The 27,922-nt window shown below is 45.8% G+C and overlaps 1 protein-coding gene and 1 long non-coding RNA gene across 5 annotated transcripts in view; both read left to right on the forward strand.

The window, feature by feature from the left end:
- LOC121001232 (protein CEPU-1-like) overlaps positions 1–27,922 on the forward strand; it is a 785,191-nt gene that overhangs the window by 211,812 nt on the left and 545,457 nt on the right. The window lies entirely within an intron of this gene.
- On the forward strand, positions 12,900–20,523 carry LOC121001255. The gene is made up of 4 exons (XR_005779016.1): positions 12,900–13,020; positions 14,037–14,039; positions 19,414–19,431; positions 20,513–20,523. It is a non-coding gene; the product is annotated as an uncharacterized LOC121001255 (long non-coding RNA).

A 27,922-nucleotide genomic window follows, 5' to 3' on the forward strand; every position in this document is an offset into this window, starting at 1 on the left:
GAGTGACAGCGCCGGGGAGGCAGGGGCAGTCCTTTCAGGGGGAGTCGGTCAGGCTAGTTTCACAGCGGTGTCCGCAAAAGGGTTGTGCTTCCTTTTTAACAAAGGAAGCTGCAAGTTTGGTGCGAAATGTAAATTTAAACACGAATGCTCATATTGCGCGGGAGCCATGGAGCCAATCGATGCTTCAAAGGCAATAGGCAAAGAGGGGCCGACGCTTCTGCAGAAGGGTCTGACTCCAGTGCGGGTGGAAAAGATGGAGCAGTATCTAAATAGATACCCTAATCCGGAAGCGGCAGAGTTATTAAAAGAGGTTTTACATTGGGTTTTATTATACCGTCGAATCCCGCACCGGTGTTGGTTTGTTTGTCGCTTAATACGTGGGTTGTAGCAGTTCATGTGCCTGGGGTTTCTAATTGCATTGCGGATGCCCTCTCTCGTTCGCAGTGGGAGCATTTTCGTCATCTGGCCCCAGAAGCGGATGCCGAAGGGTTGGAGTGTCCGGAGTCCTTATAGGAGCTCTTGGAGGTACAGTAGAGGGCCTGGTGTCTTTGGGATCGGTGGTGTAAGAGGATAGGGGCGAGGGTGGATGAAGGGGAAGTTCCGTTATTGTTATTCCTGAGGCATATTAGAGAAGAGGGTTGGTCAGTCGCACAGCTGAATAGATGTGTGGCAGATTTAGCCTTTGGTTTCAAGTTAAGAGGTTTCCCAGATGTTACAAAGGCGTTTTTAGTAGCACAAGTTTTAAAGGGTTGGAGAATGGAGGACAGGAGGAGGCCTGTGTCATTTGCCTTGTTGTTAGAAATTTTGGGGCGGAATTAGTGTACAGTTCATTAGGGGAAGTACTCTTATTTAAGTTGGCTTTTTCTCTGGCCTTTTTTGCGGCGTTCTGTTTGGGGGAATTAATGTGCAGAAGCGTTCGGAGTGTAGGGGGCATTTATGGGGAAGATGTGGATTTATATCATGACAGGGTTGAGGTTAGGATTCGGGTTTCCAAGATGGATAGGGAAGGAAAAGGGCGCAGGGTTAGTTTGTTTGCGGTCCCGGGTTGTTCCTTGTGCCCAGTGCAGTGTTTGTGGGAGTTTAGGTCGGGTACGAGTTTTGATAGCGGTCCTCTTAGACATGAAGATGGGTCCTTTTAGTCAAGTTTTCAGTTTTTGGCGGTTTTCAAGAAATGTTTAATAGGTTTTAAGGTTGATCCTATGGATTTTACAGGTCATTCATTTAGGATTGGTGCTGCGACAGAGGCGGCAAGGTTGGGGATCAGTGATGACGTTATAAAAAGGATTGGTAGATGGGAGTCTATTAGGTTCAGGTCTTATATTAGGTTAGGTCGTTTTTTGTGATATTTTGCTTGAGCGGTAACTTGTTAATATGTTTGTTCTAGGTACCCCCTCGGCATTAGTGTGGATCCTCGGGCACTCGTTAGTTTTTTGGGGTGCGATTAGGGCAGATGTTCGGCAACTGGGTTTCGAGAGGGATGTCGCGGTCGTGTGGTGCGGTCGTGCGGTCTCAAGATATGTTGTGGGGGGGGTGTTGAGAGAGGTACATCGATTTAATCGTTTGGATAGGTCCCCTGACATTTCAGTTTTGGGGTTCAAGCCGGTTAGATAATTAATTAGGAACATTAAATTTGACCTGTTGAGATTGTGGTCATTGTTTCCAACCATGATGTGGTCGGACATTGTTCCTTGTCGTACGTGGCGAGAGGCGAGGTCAGTGGAACGTGTCAATAAGGCTCGCATTAAGGTCAACAGGGCAATAGGCAAGTTTGTAGCCAGGAACGGAACGGGGCAGTGGCGGTTTGGCATTTGGAGTTAGAGTCGGGTGTTGGAGAATTTTAGAGGTCAGATGGCGTTCACCTTAATGTGGTGGGTATTGACTTGTGGTTTCTGGTTCTGCAAAGTGGGATTGAGAGGGCGCTTGGTTTGTGGAGAAACGCACAAGCTTGAGGGTGGTAGGTCAAGTTGCACATTGTCCTCGAAGCTGGTGGTATGAGTGTTACTTGTGAATTGGAGGGTCCCAATGGTGGGGCTGGACTGTCATGGTTGGACACGTGGTTAGTTCAGAGAGGCGTCCATCAGTTGGTGTCGCCGAGCTGGGTGTTATATGGCTGGAGGCAAGGTGGATTTGCCAGGTTGTGTGGCGGTTAATAATATAAAAGTTTGGGGCTTCTAGGACCTCCCCCGTCCGGGTTAATTTATTGTTAACTATTATTATTTATGTTATGAATGTAAATAAAACGGCTGCTGTGGCCGAATTCATCCGACTCTGGTTTCCGAGTTTTTATTATTGGGATATGGGCAAGAAAAAGGGAGAATGATTGGGTCAAGAGGACCAAAAAATAACCAACAATTCAATCATGTAAACAAATAGGGGCTCCCCTCCCCTGTCTATTATCATCTCCTCATCGTGATGGCAGAATCTATAATGCCGCAGTGTAATTAGATATAAATCTCATCTGCATCATTATCTGACATCAGTCTTTGAGTTTCCACAGGTTAATTCCCCTGTAAACAGACTCTTAATTCGTAGTCAATTTAATTATCCAGGAACCTCAGAGCAGCGAGTGTCAGACGCCAGCAGCTTCTACATAGACAGGCGGCCATTGACGGCATCTGGCTGTTCCAGTGCGATGGATGAGTAACCACAGGTCAGGCAGCATCTCACTGCCCTTCACACACCTACATCCTTTATTGGCTTTTTAAACATCTGGCAGTGGATGCCGGGAGTTGTAGTTTGACAATGTATTTGTTGCACTGAGTCTCTCATGATTCTATCTATAGTTACATAGATAGTGTGGCTGAAAAAAAGATGTACGTCCAACTTCAGTGGAAGTATTTATATTTAAAGGGGTTGTCCACTCCTTTTAGATTGATGGTGGTCTATCCTGAACAGCTGATTGAACGGGCAAAGGGGGTTAGACCTCCACCATTCAAATACTGGGGCAAATTTATCAAAACTGTTGTAAAGAAAACCTGGCTGGCGTAGTTTTTCCTGCAGACGCACAGACTACCAAAGATGCGCCTAATTTATGATGAGGTACACACTCCACCATCATTGAGGAGCATCTTCCAGCAGCATTACTGGCATAAATAGAAGTAAAAAGATTGTCAAAAAATGACGGTCCTAATAAATGACCCACAGTACGTAAAAACGTCAATGATAAAAATACTTGGCTCCAGATTAGCCAACTAACGATGCACCAGATTTATTATCCAGCATCAGCCGCTCTGATACATCTGGGGCATTTTAGATTGTCTAGTTTACATTTACACTGTCACTGACACAAAATTAGACAGGATTAGTAAATCTACAAGCATACAATTATTGTGAAGAGCTCACTGGAATACAGCCCAGTCTACTATAACCACCTAGCTGTAAATACTATAATGTTTCATCAATGTCCGGCTCTATATAATATGCATATCATTTTATATTTAAAATAATTCACATCAAAATACGGTATACCAATTGTGCGAGATCCAGTGCTTCTGAAGGGGAACAGCCATACAGGAGAAAGCCTCGTACGTACTAATCACTATTCCCAGCATCGAATAAACAAACCAGGAGACGGGTCAGCAAGACAAACATTGTATCTGGCCCGAGTGTGTATGAAGTATGCCGCATATGGGAAAGTAAAACAAAGTGGCCATAAAGTTATACTGCATGAATATAAAAGACACATGATAGAGGAATATAACAAATGGTGACAATTTTTCTTCATAAGACCGCTATATATTAACAAGGGTTCCAAAGTATGGCGTGAGCTCCGCAACAGGAACCAAAAGAGGGACTGTGATTACAATTGCTAAATTATACGCTATTACGTGACATACAGTCAGGTCCATAAATATTGGGACATTGACACAATTCGAACATTTTTGGAAGGCACATATGCAAAGGTTGTAATTCCTACACCGTTCACCTGATTTAGATGTAAATACCCTCAAATTAAAGCTGACAGTCTGCAGTTAAAGCACATCTTGTTTGTTTCATTTCAAATTGTTGATGTCCCAATATTTATGGACCTGACTGTATAATGTACAGTACAGACCAAAAGTTTGGACACACCTTCTCATTCAAAGAGTTTTCTTTATTTTCATGACTATGAAAATTGTAGATTCACACTGAAGGCATCAAAACTATGAATTAACACATGTGGAATTATATACATAACAAACAAGTGTGAAACAACTGAAAATATGTCATATTCTAGGTTCTTCAAAGTAGCCACCTTTTCCTTTGATTACTGCTTTGCACACTCTTGGCATTCTCTTGATGAGCTTAAAGAGGTAGTCCCCTGAAATGTTTTTCACTTCACAGGTGTGCCCTGTCAGGTTTAATAAGTGGGATTTCTTGCCTTATAAATGGGGTTGGGGCCATCAGTTGCGTTGAGGAGAAGTCAGGTGGATACACAGCTGATAGTCCTACTGAATAGACTGTTAGAATTTGTATTATGGCAAGAAAAAAGCAGCCAAGTAAAGAAAAACGAGTAGCCATCATTACTTTAAGAAATGAAGGTCAGTCAGTCAGCCGAAAAATTGGGAAAACTTTGAAAGTAAGGGCTATTTGACCATGAAGAAGAGTGATGGGGTGCTGCACCAGATTACCTGGCCTCCACAGTCACCGGACCTGAACCCAATCGAGATGGTTTGGGGTGAGCTGGACCGCAGAGTGAAGGCAAAAGGGCCAACAAGTGCTAAGCATCTCTGGGAACTCCTTCAAGACTGTTGGAAGACCATTTCAGGGGACTACCTCTTGAAGCTCATCAAGAGAATGCCAAGAGTGTGCAAAGCAGTAATCAAAGCAAAAGGTGGCTACTTTGAAGAACCTAGAATATGACATATTTTCAGTTGTTTCACACTTGTTTGTTATGTATATAATTCCACATGTGTTAATTCATAGTTTTGATGCCTTCATAGTCATGAAAATAAAGAAAACTCTTTGAATGAGAAGGTGTGTCCAAACTTTTGGTCTGTACTGTATATGTATGTTTTAGATTTATTTATTTTTTTAGATTGCACAATTGGTATTTTTATGTGAATTATTTTAAATATAAAATGAAATGCTTATTATATAGAGCCGGCCATTGATGAAACATTATACGATTAGTAAATCTGCCTTGTTGCTGTCTTTCTACCGTCACAAGTATTGTGTGTGGAACGAAGGGAAGACTGGCTCCAGATGCCGTGCTTGGTGGCTAGTTTCATGGTATGTGGTCTATAGAACCATAGTTATGGATGCTGCATTCCTCACCCAGACCTAGTGGCAGGAGCTCGATATAAGACACAGCCTTCCTGGGCATATGCTTTAATCTGATTTAGTGCCCTGTTTTTGTAGACGGAGGGTCTGGTTTTGTGCCACCACCTCCATTGCGATGGAGCAGAAGCTGGTGCTATAGGTGCCTTGCCTTGACAGCTGGGTGCCACAGACACCCATTTTGGGTGTTGTTTTAGGAAGCAGGAGGGAAAACCACTGCCATGTTACCTCTGTAGAAGGAAGGAAAGCCAACTGTACATATCGACCTCAGGCGCACTAAATGGAGATACCACCATTGTCAACTTGGCTCTACCGCCTGTTGTAAGTGAACTGTGCAAGTCTGGTACTCACCTGCTCCTCGCATACCCCAGGCTATAACATTACAGTAGCATCTGCTGCTGGTAGAGGGTCATTTATTTTTTCCGTGCACTGACTTAGAATGAGATGGATGCACGGAGCATAAACTGAGAGTATTTGCCCTGTATATTGCATTCTCATACGTGGCGTCTCTTATGTGCTCATCGCTCCAATATGACAACTTTTATTGGCAAAGTCTTGACATAACTTGAGAGAACTTTCATTTTTATTGATTCCAGCGCTGACCCGCCATCGTTCATTAACTGTAAGAGGCAGTAAAACTGGGTGGATAGAAGGTCTTTAATGGCAGATTACCTGCTTACTGGATAGTTATAAAATATAATGTATGAGTGTAACAGGAAATGAGGTTCTTATTAGGATACTCATTCACGGGGAAGCAGAGGAACTGAGCGTTAGCATTTAGCTGTGGTCTTCTCTGAGGAGCATCTGCGTCATTACCTTCTTCTATCTTTATGATTTAGGGGTTTCATTCAGCAGTGGGTGCTGCTGGAGGAATATTCATTTATTCATCAAGATATTAAACATGACCTGTACCGGTGGAGACACAACTCTGCCCCAAGACAAAGATTCTGAATAAAAACATCAGGGAAAGAACCTTGTATGTAGGTGAGAGTGAATGGGGCCTGTGGTCTTTTTCTGCCATCACTGTGTTTCCATTGACCCGGAGGTGGATTCATTATATGATAATGTGGAATTTACTTTCCAGTTATTACAGGAGAATGACCAATTTTATGACTTACATCTTTATGAGTGCTTGAAAATAGATGTCTTATGCCTTTCTAGGCATATTCTGTGACCTATGCAAAGGTCAGGAGGGAGAAAATAAGGCTACTTTTACACTTGTGTTAATTCCGGCAGAGGATCTCAATACCGGAATTGAACAGATCCGTTTTGATTTTGCACATCAGGATGCATCTGTTCCGTTAGGATGCGGTTGTTTAAAATAAAAACGGAAAAAAGCGGATCCGTCACTAAATACATTCAAAGTCAATTGGTGACAGATCCGATTTTTTTAGGATCCGTTTTTATGTCCGGTCCGGTGTCCGGTCACAAAACTATGCTACTGGAACGGAAGACATCCTTATGCATCCTGAACGGATCTCTTTCCATTCAGAATGCATAAGGGCTAAACGGAAACGTTTATTTCCGGTACGGAGATCCACTGCAGGATCTCAATACCGGAAAACAACAACGCAAGTGTGAAAGTAGCCTAAGCTGTGATATCACCTACTGTGAATGGTGGATCCTGTGTTATCTAAAGTTGATAGCTGTCATCGTTGTCCTGCCTGTGATGTTAATGTGATAGCTATTGAAAGTTACCTATAGAGAACAGGAAGTCTCTACATATTATTATAGCTAGTAGCCAGTGCAAAAACTGCATGGTTTTAGATTTTTTTTTAAAGATAGATAGCGACATGGAAAACAAACATTAAAACAAAAATGTAAAAAATATTAAAAAAACACTGTCGAGTCACATTATTATGACTACTTCCTACTTTCGATGAAGGCAGCACATATGCTCATGAAGAAAGTCACGTTTCGTGAGCTGGCTTGGTGGGTTTGCAATACGCTGTCTGCACACATATTCTCCGTTGCTGTCATGGGTACAAGGGGTGACTTATCAGAGTTATAAAAAGGGATGATTATTGGCTTCCAGGCTAAAGGTGGCAGTGTTTCTGAAACTGCGCAGTCTGTGAACTGTTCACGTGCTGCTGTGGTGAAAGTGTATGGTGAGTGGACAAATGGCACCATTGCGAATGTGACCTGGAAACTGCAGAGCACCACGTGCCATTGATGTGAGAGGCGAACATCAGCTATGAAGGTGTGTAAGGGTGAACCAACACACTACAGTGGAGTAGCTCACCACCAGAATGAACCACTGGACTACATGACGTGTGTCTAAAACAACATTGGATCCTACTACATATGGGGCTCCAAAGCAGATGGTTGCATTGACAGAAAAGGCTTCAGTTTTCGCAGCAGTATCGGAGTTGGACCTCCCCTGTTAGGCAAAGGGTTGTCTTCTCTGATGAGTCATGTTTTCTCCGTCATCGAATAGATGGGAGTTGGCGTGTCAGGCAAGAAACATCAGAGAACAAACACCTTGCAACCATTGTTGGAAGAACACAAGCTGGTGGCGGCAGCGTTATGGTCTGGAGAATGTTTTTGTGGCATTCTCTGGGACCACTCATCCATGTGGAAGGCACTCTCAACTGTTTTGGGTATGAATCCCTCCTTACAGATCACGTACTCCCATACATGCTGATTGTCTTCCCTAGGACAGATGGGATCTTTCAGCAAGACAACGCGACATGTCACATGGCTAGAAATGTCCAACATTGGTTAAGAGCATGACCAAGACTTCCAAGTACTATCTTCCAGCCACTGTGGGGTGCACTGAAGTCAGCATGGCTCCAGATACCTCTGACAACCTATCAGGACCTTATTGAGTCACTCCCAGCCCATCTAGCTGCTGTCCGTGCTGCACATGGAGGTTACTCTGGATACTTTCTGCTGGTCATAAAAATGTGATTCCACTGTCTAACAGAAAAATGTGATTTAAACAGTAGGTCATTTTCTGATGACACATTTACTGTAAGATCATTGTGTGGTTCCAAAGATCAGTGTCCACTCATATATATCTGGTCAGTTTTGATGTAGATTTTAATGTGGATAGTGATTGTCATCCACACAGGGGTGTAACGATCGTGGTTGCAATGCCTTACTAGTATTATTCACAAATGAAGCAGATGAGCAAAGCCTGAACGATGTTAACTTCATTTGTGAATAATAAAAGTAGGGAAGCGCTGGAGCCTCATACAGGGAGTGCAGAATTATTAGGCAAGTTGTATTTTTGAGGATTAATTTTATTATTGAACAACAACCATGTTCTCAATGAACCCAAAAAACTCATTAATATCAAAGCTGAATATTTTTGGAAGTACCGTAGTTTTTAGTTTGTTTTTAGTTTTAGCTATTTTAGGGGGATATCTGTGTGTGCAGGTGACTATTACTGTGCATAATTATTAGGCAACTTAACAAAAAACAAATATATACCCATTTCAATTATTTATTTTTACCAGTGAAACCAATATAACATCTCAACATTCACAAATATACATTTCTGACATTCAAAAACAAAACAAAAACAAATCAGTGACCAATATAGCCACCTTTCTTTGCAAGGACACTCAAAAGCCTGCCATCCATGGATTCTGTCAGTGTTTTGATCTGTTCACCATCAACATTGCGTGCAGCAGCAACCACAGCCTCCCAGACACTGTTCAGAGAGGTGTACTGTTTTCCCTCCTTGTAAATCTCACATTTGATCATGGACCACAGGTTTTCAATGGGGTTCAGATCAGGTGAACAAGGAGGCCATGTCATTAGATTTTCTTCTTTTATACCCTTTCTTGCCAGCCACGCTGTGGAGTACTTGGACGCGTGTGATGGAGCATTGTCCTGCATGAAAATCATGTTTTTCTTGAAGGATGCAGACTTCTTCCTGTACCACTGCTTGAAGAAGGTGTCTTCCAGAAACTGGCAGTAGGACTGGGAGTTGAGCTTGACTCCATCCTCAACCCAAAAAGGCCCCACAAGCTCATCTTTGATGATACCAGCCCAAACCAGTACTCCACCTCCACCTTACTGGCGTCTGAGTCGGACTGGAGCTCTCTGCCCTTTACCAATCCAGCCACGGGCCCATCCATCTGGCCCATCAAGACTCACTCTCATTTCATCAGTCCATAAAACCTTAGAAAAATCAGTCTTGAGATATTTCTTGGCCCAGTCTTGACGTTTCAGCTTGTGTGTCTTGTTCAGTGGTGGTCGTCTTTCAGCCTTTCTTACCTTGGCCATGTCTCTGAGTATTGCACACCTTGTGCTTTTGGGCACTCCAGTGATGTTGCAGCTCTGAAATATGGCCAAACTGGTGGCAAGTGGCATCTTGGCAGCTGCACGCTTGACTTTTCTCAGTTCATGGGCAGTTATTTTGCGCCTTGGTTTTTCCACACGCTTCTTGCGACCCTGTTGACTATTTTGAATGAAACGCTTGATTGTTCGATGATCACGCTTCAGAAGCTTTGCAATTTTAAGAGTGCTGCATACCTCTGCAAGATATTTCACTATTTTTGACTTTTCTGAGCCTGTCAAGTCCTTCTTTTGACCCATTTTGCCAAAGGAAAGGAAGTTGCCTAATAATTATGCACACCTAATATAGGGTGTTGATGTCATTAGACCACACCCCTTCTCATTACAGAGATGCACATCACCTAATATGCTTAATTGGTAGTAGGCTTTCGAGCCTATACAGCTTGGAGTAAGACAACATGCATAAAGAGGATGATGTGGTCAAAATACTCATTTGCCTAATAATTCTGCACGCAGTGTAGATCCAGGACCGCATGTGATGCAGCTGAGATGAGCGCTCTGACAGGGCCCGGCGTGAAGTACAGTGACAGTGGCGGGCCCATTACATATGAGTGGAGACTGGGGGCAGTGGGGGACATTGCTGGGGGCAGTGGGGGACATTACTAGGGGCAGTGAGGGACATTACTGGGGGCAGTGGGGGACATTACTGGGGGCAGTGAGGGACATTACTGGGGGCAGTGGGGGACATTACTGGGGGCAGTGAGGGACATTACTGGAGGGCAGTGAGGGACATTACTGGGGGGCAGTGGGGGACATTACTGGGGGCAGTGAGGGACATTACTGGGGGCAGTGAGGGACATTACTGGGGGCAGTGGGGGACATTACTGGGCACAGTGGAGGGACACTACTGGGGGCACTATAGGGATATTTTCTGTGGGCGTTATAGGTACATTAGTGGGGGGATATTATTATTACCAGAGACCAAGGATGTAACGATCGTGGTCACAGAAGGTGCGACCAGGGCTGGCATGGGGGCAGGGGACCTGATCCAAAGTTTGCCCTGGGACCCATAGAACTCTAGTTAGGTAGTAGGCTTTCGAGCCTATACAGCTTGGAGTAAGACAACATGCATAAAGAGGATGATGTGGTCAAAATACTCATTTGCCTAATAATTCTGCACGCAGTGTAGATCCAGGACCGCATGTGATGCAGCTGAGATGAGCGCTCTGACAGGGCCCGGCGTGAAGTACAGTGACAGTGGCGGGCCCATTACATATGAGTGGAGACTGGGGGCAGTGGGGGACATTGCTGGGGGCAGTGGGGGACATTACTAGGGGCAGTGAGGGACATTACTGGGGGCAGTGGGGGACATTACTGGGGGCAGTGAGGGACATTACTGGGGGCAGTGGGGGACATTACTGGGGGCAGTGGGGGACATTACTGGGGGCAGTGAGGGACATTACTGGGGGGCAGTGAGGGACATTACTGGGTTGCAGTGGGGGACATTACTGGGGGCAGTGGGGGACATTACTGGGGGCAGTGAGGGACATTACTGGGGGCAGTGGGGGACATTACTGGGGGCAGTGGGGGACATTACTGGGGGCAGTGAGGGACATTACTGGGTTGCAGTGGGGGACATTACTGGGCACAGTGGAGGGACACTACTGGGGGCACTATAGGGATATTTTCTGTGGGCGTTATAGGTACATTAGTGGGGGGATATTATTATTACCAGAGACCAAGGATGTAACGATCGTGGTCACAGAAGGTGCGACCAGGGCTGGCATGGGGGCAGGGGACCTGATCCAAAGTTTGCCCTGGGACCCATAGAACTCTAGTTATGCAACTGCATCCACGCAATATTCATTTAAAAATCAATGAACTGTCATTCTCAGGACAGGAAGTTTTGTTATTGGGGGCATATAAACTGCAGATATTTGGTATTTCGGACTCCCAGCGCAGACAAAGCATCAGAGAATTTAGGATTTCATCTTTGGAGGATTCTGATGTTATATTTGCTATAGATTACCATCAGCAGAATAGAGTCTACTTGGGGAGCCTCCAAATATAACACACTGCCCCTTCCCCGAGCAAACCCTGTGCATGCCAATGTAACTGTAATAATGAAGGCCACAGGCATAGTGGTGTGTCCCTGGTGACAGTGATGATTGTTTCCACACAGAGATATCTGTTCCAGCTGTCACAACGTGTACCATGTGCAGAACTACACCGTAACTGCAGCATTTATCTCTGATCCGCAGAAAATTGTGGGTAATGGATGGTTCTGCTGCACTGAGGTCTTCACCACCTTCAAGGCTTGGAAGGGGCCAGTCCCTGTGGTGGTCAGTGGCCACTACCAGTGTTTTTGGAGAGGTCACCTCCAGGTGATTTATTTGTGGGTGCTTCAAAAGGTCTACTGCATTCTGCCTGTGATTGATTGCTGCATTATTCACCACTTTCTGCTGCAATCTAAGAATTATTTATCGCCCTCCTGACCGTGCCGTCCAGTCTGATGACTCGTGTCTGTATTATTCATGGTGGTGCTTTTGGTTGCAGTCGTCTGAGCGACTCTGCTTGTATTTCCATCCTCAGTGATTTCAGCTGCTGTCTGCTCCTTCGGCTCTTCTACTGCAGATTTGTCTCTTCTCCCGGTCACATAAAACCTGCTCATCCTCAACATCTTTCTGGATTCTGCATTGTCTGCCTCTCTGCACGTTTATGATAACTTTGCAGTATTTACCGCGCAGGTTTTATTGTTGCTGTATCTTTGGGCGGGAGGCATCCGCTGCCTGTAAATGAATAGAGAACACCATAATTTATTGGCCGGGGGGGCTGATGAAAAGGTCTAGCTTAGAGCCCTGGCTGTCTGGGAAGGCGTCTGTTCCTGCGCGGCGCAGTAGAGCCAGTTCCGTCACATCACACTTCGCCGGGTCCCTCCGCAGCTCAGGAAGGGATTGTTATTTATGATAATTGCCACTAATTGCTGCAGATTAGTGATTACGGTGAGCGATGGCATCTGATTACTCGTTAGAGCATAAAGCCAGACAATCAATTTCTGTCCCCACCTCCCATCCTGGTACTTTGCTGTCATCAGCGACCAAGAACATTATAGAGTGATGTGGCTTTAGACTCACCCCCAAATTAATAGGACACGTTCTCCTCGTGACAAGGGGACATGTGGTGGCTTTTGGCTGCTGCTTCCGCTGTGTTTCCTGCAGTACTTTACGTACAGATTATGTGGTGATACATTACAGAACGAGAACAGCGGAAATGAAGGAGCGGGTAATGTTCACGATTGATGAGAAAGTTAACACTGACCCTAACGCTAGAAACGCAGGACACTATTGTGAATGCAGCGTCGGGGCAGCAGCTGGCACACACTGTACGGTAAAGCCTCTTCCTAGGCCAGTGACATCACATTCATCGGTCACGAGGCCTAGACACAGCTCATTCCCATTCAAGAGAATGAGGCTGAGCTGCAACACCAAGCACAGCCCCTGAGGAGGCAGCGGCGTTCCGGTTTGCACCTCCTTAAACAGCTGATTGGCAGGGGTCCTGGGTGTCGGACTCCTGCCGACCTGAGGATAGGTCATCAATATAAGGATTTCAGAAACCCCCTTTAATCAAAGCCTCAGCTTTGACTTTGTTAACATCAGCACTAGTATCTCAATTGTCCTACTCCGTTATAGGAGCAGAGCCACGAAATTAATGGAAGCGCTGGATCTGCTGCATGCCAAACATGAATGATGCCCAACGGACCCCATTGACTATAATCAGGTTCACTGGGTTTCCATCAGTGAGACTTTTTTTTGCCAAACAAATAGAGCCTACAATGCAGATGTGGACTAACCCTTTTGAAGCCAAAGTCAAGAATGGATCATAAATGGAGGTCGCATATGAAGGAAAGATTGAGGGGGAATTTATAATGAGGGAAAAATTTGAAGTCTACATGAATGCTACATATCAGATGTCTCATGTTACTTGATAAATTTGTCTTATCCGTAGACCTAACACTTTTGTCTAGAGAAGCTCCTCTAGTTTTCCTACTCCACCCTCCACCCTCCTCCTGGAGTGAGATTGCGACTTAAAAAAAAAAAAAAGTCTCATTAACATAGCTAACCACACCCACTTTTCCACCCACATTACAAAACTTGGGTTAGTGGTGCAAAAAGTTGCAGAATTTTGCGCAAGTAGGTGCTAAAAGTCTCAAAAGCCCTATATTTGCAACTTTTTGACACCAGAAATCTGGAGGGGATCTTTTTGAATCCCCTCTCGGCTTTCGCCTTCATTTCTTGCCTGTAAAGCCTCATTCACGTGTCCGTGCTTAAATCCGTGAAAAGGTGGTCAGTGATGCCTCCGTCATGGTCCGTGTGTCCGTATTTTTCTGTCCATGTGTCATCCATGTTTCACTGACACTGCACAGCTGAAAAAGAATGGATGGCATCCATGGTTTTCACGGACCCATAGACTATAATGGGCCTGATGGACAAAATAAAGCATGCATCTGTGCTAAAATCATGGACCTACAGACCGTGGTAAAAAACTGATGTGTGAATACACACATTAAAATGGATGGGTATATGTGCTGTCCGCAGTGGCGGATTACAATAGGGACGTTCGGGTCGGCAGCCCCGGGCCCAGCACCGCTGGGGGGCCCAACGCTGACCCGAACGCCCACATACTGCGGCGGGGCACGGGAGCGCATAGCTCCCTGTCCCGTCGCCGATCACCGCCATAGGCTTCAGGCCTTGTAGGCCTGAGGCCTATGCGGTAGAGAAATCCCGGCGCAGGCGTGCGTGATGACGTCATCGCGCGCCTGTGCCGGGACGCAGCACTGTGACACGCCTGACTCATCCCGCCTTCCTCTGCGAGCAAGCGCCTGGCCCTGGACATAGGTGAGTATTTATCTTTTTTCATTTTTTTGTTCATTTTTTATTTTTTTATTTCATGTGCCTACTTGGGGGGGGGGGACACACACAGGAGGACATATTAGGGAAGTTAAATCGAGTACATGGGGGGGGGAATTTGAGGGCTGTATGGGGCCAAATTATTATGGGAGGGAATACTATGTGGGGGAAAATTACTAGATGGGGCAGTGTGGGGGCAAATTGCTATGTGGGAGCAGTGTGGGGGCAAATTGCTATGTGGGGGAAGTGTGGGGGCAAATTGCTATGTGGGGGCAAATTGCTATGTGGGGGCAGTGTGGGGGCAAATTATTATGGGAGGGACTACTATGTGGGGGCAAATTTCTATATGGGGGCAGTGTGGGGGAAACTATTGTGTGTGGGGAAATTGCTATGTGGGGACAAATTACTATATGGGGCAGTGTGGGGGCAAATTACTATATGGGGCAGTGTGGGGACAAATTACTATATGGGGCAGTGTGGGGGCAAATTACTATATGGGGCAGTGTGGGGACAAATTACTATATGGGGCAGTGTGGGGGCAAATTACTATGTGGGGGCAGTGTGGGGGAAACTATTGTGTGGGGGAAATTGCCATGTGGGGACAGTGTGGGGAAATTGCTATGTGGGGGCAAATTACTATGTGGGGGCAGTGTGGGGGCAAATTACTATGTGGGGGCAGTGTGGGGGAAACTATTGTGTGGGGGAAATTGCCATGTGGGGACAGTGTGGGGAAATTGCTATGTGGGGGCAAATTACTATGTGGGGGCAAATTACTATGTGGGGAAAACTATCGTGTGGGGGCAGTGTGGGGAAATTGCTATGTGGGAACAGTGTGGGGAAATTGCTATGTGGGGGCAAATTACTATGTGGGGGCAGTGTGGGGGCAAATTGCTATGTGGGGGCAGTGTGGTGGAAATTACTATGTGGGGGAAGTGTGGTGGAAATTACTATGTGGGGGCAGTGTAGGGCAAATTACTGTGTGGGGGCAAACTACTATATGGGGGCAGTTTGGGGGAAATTACTGTGTGGGGGCAAATTACTATGGGGGGATTACTATGTGGGGGCAGTGTGGTGGAAATTACTATATGGGGGTGTTGCTATTGGGGAGGCACTGTAGGGGCAATTCTATTATTTCTGGGGACACTATACAGGGATTATTACCTGGAGCACAATATAGGGTGGTATTATTACTGGGGGTCTCTAGGGGACATTATAGCGGCTGTGGACACTATAGGAACATTTGGGGTAATTTATCAGACTGGTGTAAAGTAGAACTGGCTTAGTTTCCCATAGCAGCCAATCAGATTCCACCTTTCATATTTGACAGCTCTTTTGGAAATCCAGTTCTACTTTACACCAGTTTGATAAATTACCCCAATTATGTCTATTAGGGTCACTATTTTTTCAGCAGTATAGTACCTGGGGCATTGGGAAGCACAACGGGCACAGTATTGGGGGTGGCAGGATGACACTGTGGGGACACCAGGATGAGGAGGTTGATGGAAAAATTGAGAAATCTAACGTGTCTGTGTTACAAACTGTAGAGACGAGATGCGGCTGAAAGAATTTGCCATGGTGGTCTGGGTCAAATGGAGGAGAAGAGGAAAGAGAAGGTCTACATGACAGGAGATGTCACTGGATGTAAGAGGTATGTGGTGCTGTATTCTCCTCCATGTCTTTTTTATTACAATTATATGTATTTTAAATTTGGTGACCAAATTTTTCAGTTTAGGACCCAATTTGGGGTATTTTTTTTTAGTCTGAAGATGTCATATGGCCTAAGAAGAGACTGTGGCGCCCATGAAGCACCGCAGCCTCTTCATACAAAAAAAAAGTTGGGTAGACAGCCCCGGGCCTATCATGCACTTAATCCGCCCCTGGCTGTCCGTGGAACACAGACATGTGATTGGTTGGGGCGCTTTAGCCCATGTGCAGCTTCATTTTGGATTTTTCATGATTATTTCTGCTGGGACTTTGTTTTTATAGAAATGGAGTTGATTTTTTATGTTGTGTTTTACCATAAAGGTTTAATCTTGGGGAAAAACAAGTAAAAAAAATAGTAAGTAGTGGTAACCTTTCCCTGATCATAACCCTGGCTACTTTATTGTAATTAATGCAGCATCAGACACTTTAATTGGTTGGTTTTGCTGAATGTGCTATTGTAAACTGCGATTTTTACAAGTCTGATGTATTTATAGGGATGGCGTATGAGGAGCTGGCCTGATGTTATTTGTGGCCCTCGTTCCCTTGCAGCGCCCACCTCCGCACACAGGTGCAGTGCTCTGGGGTCCTATAAACATATGTGGGCACATGGAAAGTCATACTGGTCAGGCTTGTGAAAAGTATGAAGCAGGACACGGCCAATGTAAAGACCATTCCTTTCCCCTGGGTTTATTAAAGACTTATTTAAAGATCTGCGTTGTGCCCCTAAATGTGATAAAATAATTAAAGATCAGATACTAACCACTTAATCCCAGCTGATTCCAGTGCTGCTGCTCCTCACCTCTGGATTTTGTTTACAGGCTGCAGCAGTGATGTGGCTGAAAGCGGCATTTGACCACTGCAACCAATCAGCAGTATATGCCACGAGATTACTGAGTCCAGTGATTGGCTGCAGCGGTCACGTGTCATTTTAGGCTACGTAACGGCTGCGGCCTGAATACAAAGCCTGGGAGTGATGATTGGAGCGGCAGTACTTTAAATGGGGGAGGAAATAAAGTGATCAGTATCCGATCTTTTATTATTGTATCACATTTAGCATGGCGCAGATTTTTCAAGTTGGATAACCCCTTTAAGTAGTCCCTATGCTTAAAGAGCAGCTGTCAGCAGATTTGTACCTATGACACTGGCTGACCTGTTACATGTGCACTTGGCAGCTGAAGGCATCTGTGTTGGTTCCATGTTCATATGTGACTGCATTGCTGAGAAAAATGAAGTTGTAATATATGTAAATGAGCCCCTAGGATCGATAGGCTCAGCTCTCTCAGTAATGGCAATGCCCCCATTGCTCCTAGAGGCTCATTTGCACCACTGCCCGATCAGCTGTTTGAGGAAGCCATGGTGCTCTCCAGAGCTCTGGTGAGTGCCACGGACGCCACACAGCTTACCCAGGACAGTGCATTTGGAGAGCGCCATTGCAGGTCAGCCACTTGAATGGGACTGAGCTGCACTTGGCCATTGTGACCGATGAACATGACGTCACAAAGCCTAGGAAGAGGTCTAAGCGTTTACAGAGCGCCAAGGCCTCCTTGTACAGCTGATCAGACAGGGGTGTTGGGAGTTAGACCCCACTATTCAAATTTTAAAGATCTATCCTGAGAATAGGCTGTTAATAGCAGAACCCCTTTAAAAGCATTGATTACATTGTGTTATAGAGGCTCTATATTTCTGCACATGGGGTTTGGTCGCATTTTTGAAGGAGTCATTCCAGGACAACTTATCCCCCCCTATCCACAGTATAGGAGACAAGTGTCTGGTTGGTGGGACGCCCCCGGTCTCTAACCGAGCACTTGTACTTGGCTACCTTCGGCAGCCCCATAGAGTTGAATGGAGCACAGGCACCCATGTGTGTCTGCTCCTTCATTCAAATGGACAATATGGGCCCCGATTCTACTAATCGTGCAGGCCTCAACAGTCAGACCACCACCAATCAGACCTGTGGATAGGGCATAAGTTGTTGTCATGGGGCAACCCCTTTAATGCTGCATGTAAAGCTGTTTCCCATACAGAGGGGAGGATTGCCGCATGTAAATGCAGTTCTCACCTCTGTTCACCAATCCGGCAATTACCGGGAATTCTTGATAAGGGTCCATTCACACGTCCGTATTTTGGGTCCACATTCGTTCCGCAATTTGCGGACCCATTCACTTTCAATGGGGCTGGAACGGATGCAAATCCACATTTCCTGGATCCGCATCCGCATTTTCGGGATCCGCATCCGTTTTTTCGGGATCCGCAATTTCGTTCCTGGAAAAAATAGAACATGTCCTATTCTTGTCCGCAATTGCGGACCAGAAAAGGCATTTTCTATTATAGTGTCTGTGATGTGCAGATCCGCAAATTGCGGATCGCACATTGCAGGTGTCCGTGTTTTGCGGATCCGCAATTTGCGGATCCGCAAAACACTTATGGACGTGTGAATGGACCCTAACTGCTTGTCGCCCATCCTCCTGCACCTTACAGCTGCAGCCCCTCCACAGCTATTGATGCCATCATGCGATCACAGCTCCCTCTGCAGGAAGTAGTGCAAGGTACAGGAGGGTGGAAAAGAAAATGTCACAGCCCCTACACACGCTGCTTCCCAGGGCTTCTGGCTGAAAATCCGTTTTTCCACCCTGCGATGTTGGTCCTTCCGGATTTTTTTTTTTCTGTTGCGAGAATTCATGGAAACAATTATCACCCATAGAGCACATTTAACTACAATGACCTCAATTATCCAGAGACGGCGTGTTATTAGAAGACCTTTTTCTTTATACCGGGTTCCTGTGCTGAGGACATCATGTCTATGAGCACCCGAGAAAAAGAAACTTCAAACAGATATTTCTTCATTTTCCCATTAACCCCTTACCTGCTAAAAGTCACGATCAGAGAAACCTCTGACCCCAGCTGTTCAGCCCCTTAGATGCAATGTCAATAGCTACAAAGCCATGTATGAAGCTTGACAGAGGGAGGTAAGCTTCCTCTTTCTAGACGTTCTCCCCCCCCCACCCCGTGACGCTACCGTGAGGTGCCAATGGGTTACCATGGCAACTGAGTTCCTAACAAAATCCCCCAGATCTGCCATACGTATCAGTATACAGTATTAGGGCACGCCAGAGGGTTTAACATTGACAAATTGTAATGCTTTGGAATACTAAGTATTCCAAAGCCTTATATATGCAATTAAATGTTTACAGTTTCAAAGGGGTTTTCTGAGATTTTATAAATCCTCTGGATAGGTCATCAGTATCTGATCAGTGGGGGTCTGGCACCTGAGACCCCCGATGATCAGCAGTTTGAGAAGGCAGCGGCGCTGACAGTAGCTTTGCCTAGGCCATGTGACGTCACGTTCATCGGTCACATGGTCTAGGCGCAGCTCAGCCCTATTGAAGTGAATGGGGTTAGGCTGCTATACCAAGTACAGCTGCTATAGAATGTAGGGCACGGTGCTTGATAAGCTGCAAGAAAGGCTGCGGCGTTACTGTGAGCTCTGGTGCCTTCTCAAACAGCTGATCGTAGGGGTCCCGGGTGTCGCACCCCACCGATCAGATACTGATGATCTATCCAGAGGATATTTAATCAGTTATAAAATCTCAGACAGTGCCTTTAAGTCCTCTTCCGTCACGATAATTGCCCTGATCATTGTCCCATGTAAAGGGACCTTTAAGCAACTTTCACATCTGCATTTTCCTTTCCACTATGAAGATCACTGAACGGAACAGAGTACACCAGAATGCATTCAGTTCCGTTTCGTTGCGTTCCCATGACGCACACAAAGGCGCTGCAAGCAGCGTTTTTGAGTGCGTCATGGGATACTGACCAAGACTGATCCGGCATGAAAAACAATGTAAGTCAATGGTGCCGGATTAGTTTTTTTGGACATGTCTTGTTCATTTGGGAGATAATACCACCGGATCCGTTCTAAGCGGATGCAGACGGTTATATTCTATACCAGATGCGTTTTTTGCTGATCCCCTGATGGATCCAGGAAAGCGCTTGTGAAAGAAGCCTTGGGAAGTCAACGGACCCATTAGTAAGTTATAGGAGAGAAACCCCTTCCCAGCATGTGGCCTCTTTGGTTTTAATGTCAGGAGCCCTATAAGGTTCTGGTGCTGAAGCCTGGGCACTGGTGCCCTCATACTCTTCCTTGTCCTGGATGCGGCTTCCGTCCGGCCACCACTAGTACAAAGGACAAGTAAAATTAGCTCCTTCACACAGAAGACACTTCACAGCCCATTAGCTACAGGCTGAATCCTCCTAATTCTGCATCAATGGCCCCAGACCTGCAGCGTATTTATCTAGATAAGGAGTCCCATCGATTTGTGATTATTATCATCACTGATAGCGCTAATGTTTTCTGTATCGGTCTGGAGCGCGGGCCTTTATAAACACGTTACTAGGGAGAGCAGTGAAGAAATTATTGGACACATCGATGCTGAGAGGCGCGAAATTAAATTGCATCCTTTAATAGATAGTTAATGGCACAAAAGATTTTTTTGTTAGCTCTTGATGCACGGTTTACCCCTGTCTGTGTGCCGGGAATTTATCTTGATCATTGCAAGCAGCTGAATCTTATCGCCTGGGGCCTATGATGCTTTGCCTGGGAGCTGCAGAGATTCCTCATGGCATTGTCACATCTTCATATCTGCCTCATTTTCCCATAAGTGATTGGGTGGACGGGAGTCTCTGGGCCTCCCGACTCTCTTACCCTGGCGGTTGTTTTGTCGGTTGAGAGTAGGGTTAACTCTCATAGCGGAGATCTAAGGATCAGCACAGAGAGTGGGGAGATTTCCTGCTAGGGGCTCTGTCACACTGTGCAGCGTATAAATTGTCAGGGATTAGCGAGGCTGACGGTTATTTTGTGAGCAGTAACATTCTCCAGTACGAGTGCAAATACCGCGCCACTTGGCTAATTGTCCCCACACTGCACAGTCCGCCATATCCTGGATGTGTGGCGTGAGGACTGTGACTCCACAGCCTGCACTGGGGGGGAATTACCATTTACTGCAGATGATAAGACATCCCTTCCTCATTGTTTAGGTTCCTGTGATAGTATTTAGGAATAATTAGCAGAAACATTTAATATTCCAGATTTTTTTGCTTCAATCACAACTGTTTTCCAAGACATAATATGTTTGCTGTGAGGTTGTTGCTGTTCTATGAATGCGTGAGTGTCCTTCTTTGATCACCAGTATATAGGTTACCGATCAAATAAATCTACATATATTAATTCTAAGTTACATCCTGTAATATTCTCCAGAGCTGTACTCACTATTCTTCTGGTGGAATCACTGTGTACATACATTGCATGTCACGGATGGTGTACAGGAAACAAGACAATACCATATAAACAATGTCTCTCTGGATCCACAACTAAGGAACAAAGGGAGACCCCTGCAATAGAGCTGCCGCTCTCCCTCACTGCTCAGCCTATGCGAACACCCCAAAGGTGGATGGCCGCATATCCACGTTCCTCGGCTATCTATTACCTGAAGACCCTACAATAGTGAAGGGACACGACCACCGGCTCCCTACACTGACACGGAGGGAGTCAGGGTCACCTGGATCCAGAAAAGACAAAAACATAAATACATAAACAGCACTTATCTGCAGACGACTGACGACTGGGAACTGGGAACTGGGAACAGCATGCACACACACTCCAGGAAGTTGTATCAGCCGCACACTACTGCATTATGGGGAGGAACTTAAAGGGTAGCGATCAGTCTGACTGCATGACAGCTGAGATAGACTAACGAGATGAGAAACTAAACCAAAACAAAGAAATTCAAGGAGGAGGATCTGAGAAGCTCCTGTGAGCGCTTCTCAGCTGTCTGGCTGTGACAGTACCCCTCCCTCTAGGAGTGGACTCCGGACACTCAGGGCCCACCTTCTCAGGATGGGACCTATGGAAAGCCCTGATGAGACGAGAGGCCTTAATGTCCGTCACTGGGACCCACATCCTCTCCTCAGGACCATAACCCTCCCAATCAACGAGGTACTGGAGGGAACCGCGGACAAGACGAGAATCCACAATCCTAGAGACCTGAAATTCAAGATTTCCATCAACCATAATCGGAGGAGGAGGCAAAGGCGAGGGTACAATAGGTTGAACATAAGGTTTCAATAAGGACTTATGAAAAACATTATGGATCTTCCAAGTCTGAGGAAGATCAAGACGGTAGGCAACAGGATTGATGACAGACAGGATCTTGTAAGGCCCAATAAACCTAGGACCCAACTTCCAGGAGGGAACCTTCAATTTGATATTCTTGGTAGACAACCACACCAGATCACCAACATTCAGGTCCGGACCAGGCACACGTCTCTTATCCGCCACACGCTTATATCTCTCACTCATGCTCTTTAGATTATCCTGAATCTTTTTCCAAATAGATGACAAAGACGAGGAGAATCTGTCCTCATCAGGTAAACCAGAAGAGCCCTCTCCCGAGAAAGTCCCAAACTGCGGATGGAACCCATATGCACCAAAAAATGGTGACTTATCAGAGGACTCCTGACGACGGTTATTTAAAGCAAACTCAGCAAGGGACAAAAAAGAACACCAATCCTCCTGATTCTCCGCCACAAAACAGCGCAGATATGTCTCCAGATTCTGATTGACGCGCTCTGTCTGGCCATTCGACTGCGAATGGAAAGCAGAAGAGAATGACAACCGAACCCCCAAGCGAGAACAGAAAGCCTTCCAGAATCTGGAAACAAACTGCGTGCCCCTATCAGAGACTATGTCTGAAGGAATCCCATGCAATTTGACAATGTGGTCAATAAATGCCTGCGCCAGCGTCTTAGCATTGGGCAAACCAGGGAAAGGGATAAAATGCACCATTTTGCTAAAACGGTCCACCACCACCAGAATCACAGACTTCCCCGAGGAACGAGGCAAGTCCGTTATGAAGTCCATGGACAGATGTGTCCAAGGACGGGAAGGAATGGGCAAAGGAAGGAGAGGACCTGATGGCCGTGAATGAGGGACCTTGGCACGAGCGCAAGTCTCGCAAGCTGCCACAAAACCCTCAACCGACTTACGAAGCGCAGGCCACCAGAATCTCCGAGCGATGAGATCCAGTGTGGCTCTTGCCCCCGGGTGCCCAGCAAGGACCGTGTCGTGGTGTTCTTTAAAAATCTTGTGTCTCAAAGCGAGAGGCACAAACAACCTCCCAGGAGGACAAAGATCAGGAGCTTCTGACTGGGCTGCCTGCACCTCTGCCTCCAATTCAGGAAAAAGAGCAGAGACCACCACACCTTCAGCCAAAATGGGACCCGGGTCTTCAAAATTCCCACCTCCTGGAAAACAACGTGACAGGGCATCTGCCTTCACATTCTTAACCCCAGGGCGGAACGTAACAACAAAATTAAACCTTGAAAAGAACAAAGACCATCTGGCCTGTCTCGGGTTCAGACGCTTGGCTGACTCCAAATAGGCCAGATTTTTATGGTCAGTAAACACGGTAATAGGGTGTCTGGCTCCCTCTAGCCAATGGCGCCATTCCTCAAAAGCCAACTTGATGGCCAACAATTCCCTATCTCCCACATCATAATTTCTCTCTGCGGAGGAGAGTTTCTTTGAGAAAAAGGCACACGGTTGCCATTTGGCAGGAGAGGAACCCTGAGACAAGACCGCACCCACCCCTACCTCAGAAGCATCAACCTCAACTATAAAGGGTAACGAAATATCAGGTTGTACTAGGATGGGAGCGGAAGCAAAACTCTCCTTGATATTAGAAAAGGCCTTACGCGCCTCTACCGACCAGGAAGAAAAATCTACCCCCTTTCTGGTCATATCAGTGAGTGGTTTAACAACAGAGGAATAATTCAAAATAAATTTCCTGTAATAATTGGCAAAGCCCAAAAAACGCATCAGCGCCTTCTGGTTCTCGGGAAGCTCCCACTCAAGCACAGCGCGGACCTTCTCGGGGTCCATGCGAAAACCAGAAGCGGAGACAAGAAACCCCAGAAATTGGATTTCTGGAACCGCAAACACACATTTTTCCAGTTTCGCATATAATTTATTCTCCCGCAGAATGAGCAAGACCTGACGTAAGTGTTCCTTATGAGTCTTGAAATCAGGAGAAAAAATCAAAATGTCATCCAAATACACTAATACAAATTTTCCCATTAAATGATAAAAAATGCTGTTGACGAAATGCTGAAAAACGGCTGGGGCATTCATCAAACCAAAAGGCATAACCAAATTCTCAAAATGGCCCTCAGGGGTATTGAAAGCCGTCTTCCATTCGTCTCCTTCTCTGACCCTAACCAGGTTGTATGCCCCTCTTAGGTCTAATTTGGAAAAGACTTTAGCCCCAACAACCTGGTTAAACAGGTCCGGGATCAGAGGAAGCGGATAAGGATCACGAATAGTGATACTGTTCAGCTCCCTGAAATCCAGACAAGGTCTTAAAGAACCATCTTTTTTCTTAACAAAGAAAAAACCAGCGGCAACAGGTGACTTCGAGGGTCGTATGTGTCCTTTTCTCAAACTCTCAGAGATATAAGCCCGCATAGCGACCCTCTCAGGTTGGGAGAGATTGTATAAACGAGATTTAGGCAGCTTGGCGCCTGGGATGAGATTAATAGGGCAATCATACTCCCTGTGCGGAGGCAAACCCTGAACTCCACTCTCAGAGAAGACATCCAAAAATTCAGAGAGGAAAGGTGGTACAGTCTTAGTAGAAACCTCAGAAACAGATGTTATGAGGCAATTCTCTCGGCAAAAGTTACTCCAACCATTTATTTGCCTCGCTTGCCAATCAATGGTGGGGTTATGTTTAGTGAGCCAGGGTAGCCACAACACTAGAGGAGTAGGCAAACCGCTAAGGACGAAACATGACACATCCTCAACATGAGCATCACTCACAATTAAACGGATATTGTGAACTATGCCCTTTAATGATTTCTGAGAAAGTGGAGCTGAATCAATAGCAAAAACAGGAATATCCCTTCCCAAAGTGCATACCTGGAAACCATGAGTTATTGCAAATTGATTATCAATGAGGTTGACAGCTGCTCCACTATCCACAAAAATCTCACAAAAAATGCTCTTGCTCTCTAGCGCCACCCTAGCAGGCAGGACAAAACGGGAACTACAAGCAAACAGAAAACCTTCAATTTCCGCCTCAACCCTGCCAATAGTAACAGACGGAACATTTTTTTAATATTTTTTCCTTTTTGTCTCTTTATTACTCCCAGAAAACTGCCTGAATCTCCTTGAGGGACAAACATTTGCCAAATGATTTATACCTCCACAACAAAAACAAACCCTCCCATGCGGGCTGAATCTTCTATTGTCAGAGGCAATCAACCCCAGCTGCATGGGCTCCTGCTCAGAAGGGGCTGACAGCGACTGAGACTCCTGTGCACAGAATGAGACCGCTGCACTGTTCCGAGACTGAGTAGAACAGGAAGGAGAGATCTCTCGTCTCTCTCTAAGACGCCTGTCAATACGAACGGCCTGAGACATAGCAGAGTCCAAGGAGATAGGCCTCTCATGAAAGGAAAATGCATCTTTCAATCCCTCTGAAAGACCATGGCAAAATTGACTTCGGAGTGCAGCATCATTCCAACCAGTATCAGCTGCCCATCTCCGAAATTCGGAGCAGTATATCTCTGCGGATTGTTTACCCTGGCATAACAGACATAGTCTAGACTCAGCCAGAGCAATACGATCCGGATCATCATATATCTGACCCAGGGCTAAAAAGAATTCATCCACTGAGCGGAGGGGCCGCGCCCCCTCCGGTAGCGAAAAGGCCCAAGACTGAGCGTTACCCCTGAGCAGCGATACAATGATCCCCACCCTCCGTTCTTCATCACCAGAAGAATGGGGAAGAAGGCGAAAATTGAGTTTCCAAGCCTCTTTAAAACGCACAAAATTCTCACTACCCCCAGAGAACGTATCCGGGAGCGAGATCTTGGGCTCAGCACAAACTCCATGAACGCAAGCTGAACCGGTCACTTGAAACTGAGAAAAAATCCTACGGAGATCAGCTACCTCCAATGAAAGACCCTGGAGGCGTTCAGCCAAAAGTGAAACCGGATCCATGCTTGAGACGGTTTTGGCGGCTGATAATGTCACGGATGGTGTACAGGAAACAAGACAATACCATATAAACAATGTCTCTCTGGATCCACAACTAAGGAACAAAGGGAGACCCCTGCAATAGAGCTGCCGCTCTCCCTCACTGCTCAGCCTATGCGAACACCCCAAAGGTGGATGGCCGCATATCCACGTTCCTCGGCTATCTATTACCTGAAGACCCTACAATAGTGAAGGGACACGACCACCGGCTCCCTACACTGACACGGAGGGAGTCAGGGTCACCTGGATCCAGAAAAGACAAAAACATAAATACATAAACAGCACTTATCTGCAGACGACTGACGACTGAGGACTGAGGACTGGGAACTGGGAACTGGGAACAGCATGCACACACACTCCAGGAAGTTGTATCAGCCGCACACTACTGCATTATGGGGAGGAACTTAAAGGGTAGCGATCAGTCTGACTGCATGACAGCTGAGATAGACTAACGAGATGAGAAACTAAACCAAAACAAAGAAATTCAAGGAGGAGGATCTGAGAAGCTCCTGTGAGCGCTTCTCAGCTGTCTGGCTGTGACATTGCACTACTTGTCCTGTACTAAACCTGAGTTACATCATGTATCATACTCCAGAGCTGCACTCACTATTCTGCTGGTGAAGTCACTGTGTACATACATTACATTACTTATCCTGTACTGATCCTGAGTTACATCCTGTATTATACTTCAGAGCTGTACTCACTATTCTGCTGTTTCAGTCACTGTGTACATACATTACTTATCCTGCAGTGATCCTAGGTTACATCCTGTATTATACTCTAGAGCTGCACTCACTATTCTGCTGGTGAAGTCACTGTTTACATACATTACTTATCCTGTACTGATCTTGAGTTACATCCTGTATTACACTTCAGAGCTGTGCTCACTCTTCTGCTGGGGGAATCACCATGTACATACATTACTTATTATGTATTGATCCTAAATTACACCCAGAATTATACTTCAGATCTGCACTCACTATTCTGCTGGTGGAGTCTCTGTGTACAAGTATTAAATTACGTATACTGATCCTAAGTTACATCTTGTATTGTTCTCCACAGATGCACTTACTATTCTGCTGGTTGTTATTGGAACCCATCAGCAACCTGTTTTAAAGGGAACCTGTCATCAACTTTATGCTGCCCATACTAACAGCAGAATAAAGTAGAGACAGGTGAGTTGATTTCAGCGGTCTGTCATTTATAAGTTAAAAGTAAGTGGTTGCTGAGAACCAACATCAAAATCATTGCAGACTGGGCCTGGAAAAGAGTCACGGCCACCTGAGAAGAGTCATGGCTATTCATAAATTCCTGCTCTCCCTGCCCACCTGCTGATGACTGACAGTCTTCTACCTAGTTTTCTGCCTTTCTCTCTAGGAGACAACTGCCAATCAGCAGCATATGGGTGAGAGAGCAGGAGATTATGAATAACCATGACTCTTCTCAGGTAGATTTGACTCTTTTTCAAGGCCTGGGCTGCAATGATGCTGGTTCTCGGCAGCCATTTACTTTTAGCTCATAAATGACACACCGCTGAAATCAGCATTTCTATCACTATTTAATGCTGCCCACAGTGAGGTCAACATAAAGTTGATGACAGGTTCCCTTTAAGGCTGGATTCTTACCAGCTATCAGTTTCCATTGCTCTGCTCCGAAAGAGCAGAATAACAAAAATAACAGATGGGCCACATCCAGCACATAACTGAACCTA

The sequence above is a fragment of the Bufo bufo genome, chromosome 1 (assembly GCF_905171765.1).
Source record: "Bufo bufo chromosome 1, aBufBuf1.1, whole genome shotgun sequence".
Taxonomy (NCBI): domain Eukaryota; kingdom Metazoa; phylum Chordata; class Amphibia; order Anura; family Bufonidae; genus Bufo; species Bufo bufo.